Source organism: Varroa jacobsoni, unplaced genomic scaffold (assembly GCF_002532875.2).
Source record: "Varroa jacobsoni isolate VJ856 unplaced genomic scaffold, vjacob_1.0 scaffold_405, whole genome shotgun sequence".
Classification (NCBI taxonomy): domain Eukaryota; kingdom Metazoa; phylum Arthropoda; class Arachnida; order Mesostigmata; family Varroidae; genus Varroa; species Varroa jacobsoni.
Genome location: NW_019213307.1, coordinates 216,337 through 228,458, shown reverse-complemented (window position 1 = coordinate 228,458; position 12,122 = coordinate 216,337).

The window sequence follows — 12,122 nt, the reverse complement described above, 5'->3', positions numbered from 1 at the left end:
TCGCTTTCATGCGGCCCTTAATAAACCTTAAAGAGACTTAAATATGGCAAACCAAAAGATCGAAAGGCTCAAAAAGTCATATTTCATAGACCTAGGCTTTCGCAACAGGATTTTACAGCTGTTTAAAAAGAAGAACACTAATTGCTAATTGGGTTGTCCAGATGTCCCAGTGATAGCTTAGTGGGTAGCGTATTTGCGTGCTAATCTTAGGGACACATAGTGGTTTAGGTACGAACCCGGACAGACTTTGATTCATGCTGACTCTTAACCGTGTGATACAATGCTTAATGGCGACACCGTAGTCAAGATACGTAAAACTCAAAACAGAACGGTCCTTCACGTTCTTTGCAGCTTTTGAATTTTTTAACAAAATATGTTTATGTACTTTATGTGCTTGCGTTTTTGCGAGCTTTTAGCTTGCTATCAGTCTAGAATATAATTCTGTTGGAACTTTTTTATAGATGAGCGACGCTTTAACAAGTTCCAAGCTACAAATGCGCATCGCACGGTTATTTCTCAAAGCTTATTTCTGGGTTAAAGAAAAGTATTGAAAAGTTACCTGGTTAGTGGCTCAAATTCTTAATAGGGGGTATAACCGCAGTGAATAGTAGTTATGTCGGATGAACATGACCGGCAAGAATAAGGTTTCTAGTACATTCAAACAAATCTGTTTAGTGATCTGTTTGTGGTCAGACACAGTATTGGAAATAAGAATTTGTTTTTTTATTTGAACGCATTATCCTACGCATATATTTGCCTGACGCTGTCGTTGAAAATAACCGGTGCCACGAGAAAGAAAGAAAGAAAGTCGTATTCGTATACTCACCAATGATATTATGTGCCCTGAATGGACTAATAAAAATTAAAACATATTTATTGGGGATACTTATGTCGTAGGTCCATAGGGCGAGGTTAGATGGCCCATTTATAAGCCAGTACAATTAAGTTAGTTTTTTAACAAAACTGACGAAAAATGCTTTTCGTCCTTAAATCTTGATGCGCTGTAGCAATAAAGCCGTTAACATTTTTCTCTAAAAGTAGCCATTTGTGACATATTGGCAAAAATGGCCTAAGGTAAAACGAGCGCGAAAATAGTGTACCTAGATTTAACTCGACGTATATATGCATTTCTACCAAGCTGAGTTGTACTCTGTATATTAAATGCTTATTATATCTATATATATTAATAAATATACGTCTACGTTTAGATAAGGGGTAGCTATGAAATGCTCGTTCCTCTTAGCTACTACGAAAGCTACGCCTGTCTGCTTTATTTTCGATGCATGGTCATATGGCCAAGAGTGCAAAAGAGTTGCTCGAATATCTTGCTGATTGTGGGTCGGTCCCAATGGTTTTGGGATTACTATGGGCTGAGAAGTACAAGCGGCTCTCGGAGGGACAGAAATGACCACCGGACCACGTCGTGAGGCGGACACGTAGACATTTGCGAGAAGCAGCCTGGTTTGATTTCAGTACTGATTCAAGGGACACGCACGAAAGCTCTGGAGTAAATCTCTACAAATGTTTTCTTATGACGGAGGTTGGCTCGCCTAAGCTGTTCCTCTGTCGCCACAAAGCGGCAAATGAACCATTCAGCGAGTTCGTAAGGCCAAGTGGTCCCTGCTATATGCGCTGGGTTTAATAATCGAGTACGCTTATTGGTAGCATTTGAAAAACGGCGAAAAAGGTCGGCACCTTTCTCTAATTTTCTCACCACGGCCAAGGTAACGTCTTATGCTGAGTTAGCCCGCTTTTTGCAAAGCAACATACCACAAAAGTCTGCTACTTGTTAACCGAAGATTCCCGAGCGAACTGTACAAGTTCTGCAATCCGTAGGTACAACCTGGCCCAACAACGGGGATCCAGCTCGAACTTGGATGGCTCAACAGCACAATCGCCCTCCATAACGATGACGACCTCGAGGCAAGCAAATCGAAAACTATGGGTGACAACAAATGTATTAAAAAAAGGTTAGAAAATAGACGGCTGTTTATTCAAGCAAGGCGTCTTCTATCAGTTCGGCCCAAAGAAATTATGATGCGTTTCTTACGAGCAGCCGAAGCCTTGCTACTTTCTGAGCGTTGTCAGGTTCATTCAAGTGTACAAAGAACTATGTGGCGTTTGACGGCGTGCTATTATTCAAACCGAAGGGTTTGTCTAGAGTGCATGCGTGCGTACATACCGACCGCGACGCGTGCCAGTTTGCGGCAGAAGACACGGAAGTACGTGTCTCCGTGTTCTAACGGATGTTCTAATCCGCCATTGAAAGAAGATTAGCAACGTGAATTTTTTTGTGAAGGACGATCAGCTTGTATTACTACAAGTACTCTCGCGTCAAATGGATGTAGGTCAATGTAGTAAGGGACCCTCCTGTCCTCCGAGGCCTGTTACGGCGGATTCGTTAAGGCACCCCGATGGCGTCGAAAGCCAGTAGGTGTTTTATCAAACAATGAGCTTAAAAGACAACAGAGTCCCGCCCGGCCCGTGCCTCTAGAAACCACGAAAATGTCTACATAAAGCAACATGCGCTGGGCGCTAGAATATGTCGGCCCCAAGATGAAGATATTCAGTGCTCATTCCGATAACAGAGCTAAGTCAGTCCACTTAGCATATATAATAGGACTGATTTAGTTTTTGACAAAACTTCTGACAAATGTCTATAGTTAACCAACACAAATTGAAGCATAACACTTATATTAAACAACGCTTATTAGTTCTTCTACGTTTAACATAGGCCGTTCTGTATTTTACAATGGTTTAATAGAACTCAATATTTGTTTTAAGTTCCCAAACCGTAATCGCTAAAGGCGGAACTTGAGGCATTGAAAAGTTAAGATTGACTAAATAACCCTAGAGGAGTGTATCGATATGAAGCTGTATAGGTTTGCAAACGAAGTTCGTAAGTTGAGTGCATAGTATTCAAACATTCAGAGAGAAGAAATACTGCAATATTTTAAATGCTGGTCATTCTTGCGGATTATTCGTAATGCTATATTAATTACTGTGTTAACATATATATATATCACAATGCTAATTTCGTGTCATAATTTCAATTATATTCATAGTAAACTTCCTCAAAGCCCAAATTCGTGGGCGTAAAACGTTTCACATTGGGCATAAAATAATGGTCCCGGAAAGAGTGTAACATGTGTGACATAGATCTGGGACCGCTGAGTACAGTGGCACAAAAATCAGATTCCTTTATGCACAGTTTTTCCGGTATTTAAGTTCTATTATTTGACATTTTTGGAAGTATTGAAGGTTTTTTTCCTTAAGTCTAAGCATCGTCCAATATAACATTTGGTACGATTGCTCACTTTTTTTGCATGCTGTAGCACTAATGTGGTCTCTATTGACTTTTCGTATTACTGAAAATTGTTAGAGGGTTTAAATAATGACATATTTGAAAACATTTAAGTAGACAAATGAATTAGGCAACGCGCGTTTATAGGATGGTACGGTTTTACTGGCAATTGAGGTTGACAAGCTTGTCCTTCAATGTTAGTGTCAGAGCGTACTTTGAAGAAAGTGCCATTTTCTACTAAGAAAGGTATGATTCATACTGTGAAAAGATTCGACTGGTAGAACTGTACGTCAGGGTGAACATTTTCGATTATCTTTCGAGCGGATGAAGCTCCAACTGATACTACTCCGTATATATAGGCACGTAGGCACGCAATTTTTCCAGCTCTTACACCAGAAGTGGTCATGTATGCTGGAATTGAAAGTAACGAGAATAGAGCGCAATTGAAAATAGTCGGCTTATCTGCCCAATTAAAAAAAAAAGGCAATTCTGCCACCTTCTGCAATAGATGCCCACTATTGAACATAAACGCCAGACCCAGTGTCAGACGAAGCCCTAAAATTAAGCTACCTACTATTTCTTGTTGTATAAGTAATGTTTAAAAAAGAAGGCTGAAATGAATAAAAGTTATGAAAAAAAAACACTAGGGATGTCCTGTATATCTTTTCAAGTTAAATCGTACATAAACCGGTATAAACGTACCATCGAAGTCATCCATAGTGCCGACACGCGAGGAATAGCAGTCCGTTTTGTCTCAGGTATCTCAATCCTCTGCATCATGTGTTACCAAGGACAACAGGCGAGAGAGGTGGAAGGAGGCTGGGCAGTCCGGGTTAGTCCGAATCGTATGGTGGGCTTCCGAGCAGCATCGTGTTTCACTGTGGGTCTCAATTCCTCTAAGGGCTATATTTAAACTCCAGCTACTTTCCCGTGCGTTTCTACGTCTCCGCGTGGAACAAACATCTATGTGGTATGTACTATTACATATGTATACTCGATAGCGTTGCATTAAATACTAATTGAACGAAAACAGCTTTTAGGTGTCGATAAATGGCCTAAAACATGGTCGAACTGATGGGATACGCAGTAAAGAGGAAGTCCTACAAAGTGTGCGGAAACTTACAACAAGCCTTTTAAGTGCTAGCTATAGTTTAGGTAAATACTTTTGTCTAGGTGACTAACAAATAAACAGAACAATATATCAAGCTTAGAAAACAACAGACATTACTTGGACGACTAGAAAAAAATCAAGATGCCATCTGTTGCAAGACACAAACTTGGAAATCACGTTTTATAATCTATGCAATGTAATTATAATTCGGTACTACGGTTGAGCATTGTTTCAAATGGATGGCCTGGACCTGTAGCCACCTGAACATTATTATCAAGATTCTATACTCGAATACAGCTTTTTTCTTATTTAGGATATTTGACCGGGGCTAGGGCCTTCCAGTCATCAAAAAATGAAAGCCGCTAACAAAACAATCTAATTTTCATTTATTTGAATATTTGATATATCCATAAAATGATATTTTATCGCATACAGATCGTATGCATATGGTTGCACCGTAATAGGAACGAGCAGGCAATCTATTCTAGCAAGCATGACCATTGTCACACATAGCTTTATGAACTTTTTTACGTATACGATAAACTCGTATGAACTCATACATGTATATCGTTCTTAAATAATTACTTATAACGTTTGTTACACATATTTATCAACTAGAAACGGACTGAAACAGAATGTTTTTTTTTTTTATTTTTCCTGGATAAACGGGTCACAAAACAAGGTGTAGGCTATCATGGGTCTCAATTTTGGTTCGAGATTTGAGTTCGTATGAAATATCTATATCATACGTATTGTACCTTAGGGGACTTTGTTGCATAGAGAGAGCATGGCCACATATTGCGCCACCTATGGCAGCTTGGCGTGTGTCTAACAAACTCATTTAATGCAGAAAACACAAGGGTTATATTACCTAAAAAAACACACACACACCTTTTCAGGTATTCTGCTCCGTGTTAAAGTTAAACAACTGAAGTTTTAGTTAATTAATAGTAATAAATTACTATATGCCTTTGTAAGAATTGTACTGATGATAGTGTCCTCCTTTTTGGGTCTGATGGCGTTGACCCAAAAGCGTTCCATAAACTATTCCAAGGCTGGCCCCACCGGCCGCTGCAGCAAGTAGTGGAACTCCCGCTTTCCTAAAAATCTTGTCACTTAAACCGGCCCACGACACAGCTACCAGCTGACTCAAGATTACCATAATGACGAAAAGACGGATCCTATGCATTGTACTTATTGAGATATCGTCGCGGCGTACTTTTACAGATTGTCGCAAATGGAAGCAGGAGACCCCACTGGAAAAATAGGCCTCAAACCGATGAATCCAGTCACGCGGTTGGAGACGAAACGCCGGTTCGTGGGTATCCCTTGTAATTACTTCACTTTTCCAAATGTCGATATCCAATAGCATTCAACACGAAAGTAGCTCAGACACTGAGGAACTTAGTAATTAACATGTAGCGTACTTCTAAATTGCTGTTTCACGCCCTCAGCTTGGCTATCTCAGCGAACAATTAGTGTGGGTCTTATTAACAAATGAGACAGAAAAAAAAACCTAAATCGAACGAGAGATCGCACGCTAGCTAACGATCGGTTGCCAATTTTATGACCAATTCTAATGAGGATTTGTTTCCGTGACCGCGTTTTTATATACAGCGAACAAAACGTGGTAAGGGAAATGTTACCACACTGTCCAATCGGACACTTTAATACTCTGTTTTAATCTACTAAGCTTTTCGTCTTTTGTTGCGTCACACTATTATATTACATGTCGAAAAAAAACTACAGTTTAATTGGGTCAATGTAAGTGGTTCTATATCAAAAGGAGCTTACGCAGAAAACGCGAATAGCTTGCGTAATTTAGCCGAATTGAGCGTTCAAGTGAAAACTGAAAGTTATATATCAGATATAAGTTCTTCCAGAAGCTACATATTCCGATAAATGGATCGACACCTGGGAGTGAAAAAATAATCCTTCTCAGGCAACGCAAAATGTAATTTTGATAAAAACCCGAAAATAGAGATTAGCGAAACAATTGCGTAAATCGGCAGAACGATTATAATTTTTCTAATATAAATTATTGCAAATACATTGGGATACTGATAGTTTTTAGAAGCTTTTTAAATGGTATTATGAATCGGTATGGAAATACTTGTATTATTTATGTGGTATCACGAACTGTCTTGAGTATCTTTGACACACTTGAGCAAAAAGTGTGATCTCTTCATAAAAAGAAAGCTCGCTACATCTAAAAGCGGCTTTCAATACGGTCGTAAAGTGGGTCGTTGTGCTGTTTAGAAAGGAGCTTTATGCCAACTGCAATGATGTTTTCGTTCAAACTGAAGTTTCCCACTTTGAATCGAAAAAGTCGGTTGAAACGGCTGAAAATGAACTAAGAACCTTTTAATGTAACTTTCCGATAAAAAGAAAAAAAAAAAAAAAACAATAAACGCGATTTAACGTTTTCTTGTAATCTTAAAGACAATGGCTTGCGTAATGGAGTAGCGTGTTTTGTTTTTCTACTGTTTTTAGTGGCTGGAGGATTAATTCTTCTGCTTTAATAAACTAGAAATTAATGATTGTTGCTGCAGTTGGGAAATGTAGGACGCACTCGTGCGGAACACACAGCTGAAGTGAGACAAACTTTATCTAGAATAACCCGCAGTTGTGGTATGGCATTGATATACGAACGACCGCTAAGCCTTTAGACGGCAAACCGAGCGGTTTACGTAACTGGGGAAAACGGCGATAGAAATCTAGACTCTCGGGAATATACGTGTATATATTACATCTTAAGGCTTTTGATCGTAGCTAGATAGTTTAGTTAGTCTTTTAGATTTCTATTTTGTTTCTCCGCGACCTTAGATAGCGTTCCTTACTGACCGTGTCTTCTCTTCTCTTCGTTTCGATAAAGTAGGCCACTCAATGCGCTCATAACAACGAATAAACGTAAATAAAATCCCTTTATACTAAAAAAAACTACATGATGACGCACTAGCAGTAGTACCTATTCACTCCACAATTCGTACATAACAATAACGACGGAATTACCTAAGACCTTACACTCTGCAGCACCACCCATGTATTTGCCCTAATATATGATCAAAACTATCCGGGCTCTGGGCTATTTCTACTGCGTATCCACCTGTCTTTCCGCAGGGGAAGAACATAATCGCGGCTTCAGCCTGAAGCAGCACAATTCGCAATCGCGCAGTGTTCCTTTGACTCGATACAGGTGGCCTCCGTCGTAAGTTCATACCTAGGAACGTTTGTCTCGACAAGTCCAACGATATCTCGTTCAGATGAAGTTTTGGACCTCACTCGGCTCAGGTCCTTTTTGAGTCTATCGCAGGCGTCTTCGAAAACTTAGCATCGGGCACAGGGACTCTGTTCTGTGCCATGCGAATGCATCGAATCTGACTGTTTTTCACTGACTGCTGAAACACTTAGTTTGCAAGAGACTGTTTGGAACGCAAATTTAGAATTCAGGGCTGTTAGCACGCTGGCTGATTCTAGCCTAGTCTCATTTATCTCGACGAATTGGCTTGGCTTTAGTTACATCTTAGTGCATTCGGGAACTGCATGCAGGCCTACCGAAGGCTGTAAAGTCAGGCAGCTTACGCGGTTTACACAATTCCTCGATGTCTGCCAGAAACGCTTTGAGCTTGAGACGCAACCCGACACGCTGGAACAGAAACCGCTTCTCTTGGGTTTTTATCACCTCCTCAGACCTGCATAGAATATTTTTTTTTACGTTAGATGGTGTCTCCCGCAAAAACTTGCTGAACAGATAAGCCTTAAAGTCATCCCGCGTCGCCGTAGTGTCCATAGGAGACTTTAAATTTGTACTGAGCTGGACTCGGCAAAAGTCTATAATCATTCTTCCGCCGTTTATTCGACCACCCGTAAGCACTTGCTACCGTTCCGAAGGCTCTGATGCATTACTCAGGCCACGAGTAATTGGACAGCTTCAGCGATAACGGTACCCTTTCGTTACTCCACCAAACATAACATAGCCTTGAAAGTTGGTCGACCATTTCGTCAGTTCTCAATTTACCTGTTCTCTTGGCAATTTAACTTCGCTTCTCGCAACCTCCTCACTATCATCAATTGCGCACTAATATCAGAGATAATACGATTTCGTACATCTCGGGAGGGAGGGAAAGACAGTGAACCTTAATGCGAACTAAACTAGAATTAAATTAACAATTAAAACCTCAGATACGTACTTTAAAGATTTAAATTGCGCGCGCCAGTTTACAAGTTAGAAAAAGAAGATGGTACTAGTGAATGCCATATTTCGAAGATATGAATTATGATAAATCCTATTCATCAGTAAGCGCAAACCTACTAGTGAATTGTAAAATGCTCATAATTATTGTAAATGTCTCATCGATGCTGAATTTCGCTACTATAATTCTCTACTTCGATACATTTATACAATACAGCACTGCCACACAAGGAAAACACACTTATAGAGCAGGCTGATCTCTGCCTCATCTGTGGCGCCTTTTCTCTTGGATAGCTTCGTTTCCTTAACGCACTTGACCCATACATATATATATATATATATATATATATATATATATACAGGTTCTTGTTGACCAACCTTTTTGTCTAAGGCATTTTCTAGCATTTACATTAAAACCCCACTAATTCCACCAAACGGGAAATAGCATATTTTCAGAATAGAGAATTGGCTTAATTCTGAAGTACCTCCTGGAGTTATCTATTTCCTTCGCTGTTTCACATCGACGTAGACACGCCACTGCTCGCAATAGTAACGATTCCGTGTAGAACATATCATTGTGATCGCGTATTGCCGAGTGAGATATTGAAAAAAGGATAAGAAGCCATACTTTTCCATGTTTTTCGTTCACTTTAGCCGGCATCTAGGCTCTAAATTTTTTGAAAATCTAAAAGACCCTTTTGTTTTTGAAAGCGAAGAACTCCAACGTTTTTCTATCTTATGGAAAAGTTTTGTAAAGAAACGTCACTTAATGTTGTCATCGTAATAATAGATGCATCGAACAGCAACAGCATGTAAGGGTTACTGAAGCTTAAATATTATAGAATATTTCAGCTCGACATGGGAACTACCTAATGCATATAAATCGTCTGCTAAATTACGGCGAAATGCGTTTTGCTAGGCTCTGTCGAGAGACCTCTTAGCCTCTCAGAAAATAAGGACTCATTAATGTCCATATTAGTAGTGCCACAATCGCCGAAACAGCTTTGTGCATGGTTAATAAACGCATGCATAACTCAATTACGCTGTTTTCTATGAAGTTGCTTAGGAAAACATAAACAAACAACCTAATTCTCTCAATCGAAATATATTATCATTACACACCTTCTGCTGATCACTAGGACAATACCATTCGAGTATAATATAAACCTATGGAACAAGGCAGCTAAGTGGCATACGCAATTACGCGTGCTAATTAAGATGCGTTTTAGAAGTTAGGGTTGTACAGTTCTGTTTCTCGTGCCTAAAACGCCCCTGTAAGCTTATTGCCATATCGAGTATCTTATCCTATAGTTTGCCGGTCGCTTACTACTGTTTACCTCCTATACTACATACTGCTAAAATTAAGTATATGCTATTTCGTCTAATGTGAATCGTCCCCCCGTGCAGCGGCCACTTCAAGCTAACTTTTTCTGAAGTACGTTAGATATAACAAATTAGATGGATATTTTTCATCAAGAGTAGTTAAACATTTCCGTTTACATCAGTAACGAAGAAGTGAATACTTATACGAATGCAGAAGTTTGCATCAGGTACTGCAAGCATTAAGCTGTATCCATTGTTTTCCAGAGCTGGCTAGCAGAGCAGAACGAAATATGTCCACGCCCAATATCCAGCTGCATATTTCTAGGTTTAGTAAACACCATGACAGGTATAAAGACGTGAACATCTGTACCGGAATATGTTATCCTCTATTCTATCTAAATATATCTAATGAAGTAAACAAAAACAAATAGGACGTGAAGGCCCACCTTCAAAATGTTTACTTTATTAAGCTGTATTCTCATCAAGGCTATAGCGTCGGTAGCTGTACGATCCCGACAAATGACGTGAAAACCTTTGTTCATACTGGATCCTGTCAAAAGCAACTAGATTTTATGCCAATTTAATTTACAGCATAGTGAGCCGTCCGATGCTGAAAATGATGATAAAATCTGTGTTCAGATTTTGTCGTTGCATCAGGACCATATGATAAATTAATCAATGGCTGGACAAACGCGAAGCAAAACGCAAGGGCCCGTGTGCATAAATAGTATAAAGTATTTGGCCTCTCATATGAGAATACCCAAGTAGCACTTAGCAACGAATTATCATATCTCCTGCTGGCAACAGTAATTTTCAGAATAAATAGTATTCTTGGTCTGACCCATGAGATTCAGGTATAAGCTATCACCAGCCGTGCTTCACTTTAATTACAATTGATATATTGTGCTGTTTTCAGTTTGTGGAATCTTCAAGCACTATTGTCGCACCAAGCATCTCTAGTGTGCATGCAAAATGCATTTGGCATCCATCTTGAACGTCAAGCAAGGACACTATCAAAACAAAGTGTGACATACAGAGGGGATAAACCCGCTGCAAAGTCGTAATTGTTCTTGGGTTAAGCTATCGAAAAGCCTTTCATGCTCTTGTCCAATCGACCTTGATAAGGGCGGACGTAAAACGCACTGTCAGAAGACTAGAACCTCGATACAAGCTCACCACAAAGAAATTAACTTCAGCATTTTACTTGCTGAAAAGCAAGGGCGCCGTATTTAGTCCCACGACAAGCAGTTTTCAGTGGAGGAGGAGGACCCTAAGTGTAGTTCCAGTGCTCTTTTGAGTAAGGGAGCTTTGCCACTATTTCACTGTCCAAAGTTCTTCGCTGTAAAATCTTCTCAAATGACGCGGGTCGTTAGTTACAAAGTGAACGTGGTTGCTTGGCACAAGCTCTTAGGAGATTTGGTCGCCGTGCGGCTATCACTGCCTTTTTGCATTTTTCGGTGGCGTGCGTAGGAGAACTTCTATCATCTGCGGGGCTCGGCAACGCCATGTCTTGAAATCGATTTTCATAGGCAAGAGGCTACCTGACAAGGTATAAAATGCCAATCGCCGTTGTCTTGTCCCTCTTTCTAATATTCGTGTCCTCCGTTTTGGTTAGGTAAATGGTCAGTCCCAAATCTGTGACTGCTGCGTGAAACCAGACTAGAGCTTGCTGTACTTGGAACCTCTTCGACCAGTATGCGACAAGGTCGTCTGCATACAAGATGATTTCGACTGATTGCCTTGGTTCTTTTATTTAGAATCTTCAATAAAATAAAGAATAAAAACGGTCTTAAGTTGCTGCTTAAGGGCGAGAGTTCGGCTCCTCATCCGTCATCGACAGTTATTCTGTTCCCCTACAGATCGCAGCAAGAAGGCATAAAGACACACACTTTGACTAGCGTGAGCATAAGCTTGTTCGTGGACGTTGATTAGAAGGCTGCCCTGAAATCAACGAACACCGCATACAGCGAGTTGCGTGAGGTGGCCAGTGCTTTCTGGACGCTGCAAACAGGATCCTGTATGCCGTTGCTATAGAGCTTTCCCTCCAAAACCCATGTTGCTTTGTTGGGATGGCGTGTACGCTCTTTTAGTAACTGTTCAATAAATTAGCAAGTCCGTAAGCAGCTTATAACAAACATTTTTCTTTACTGTTCTTACGTCACTAGGTTACCCTTTCATTTTGCATATCGCGA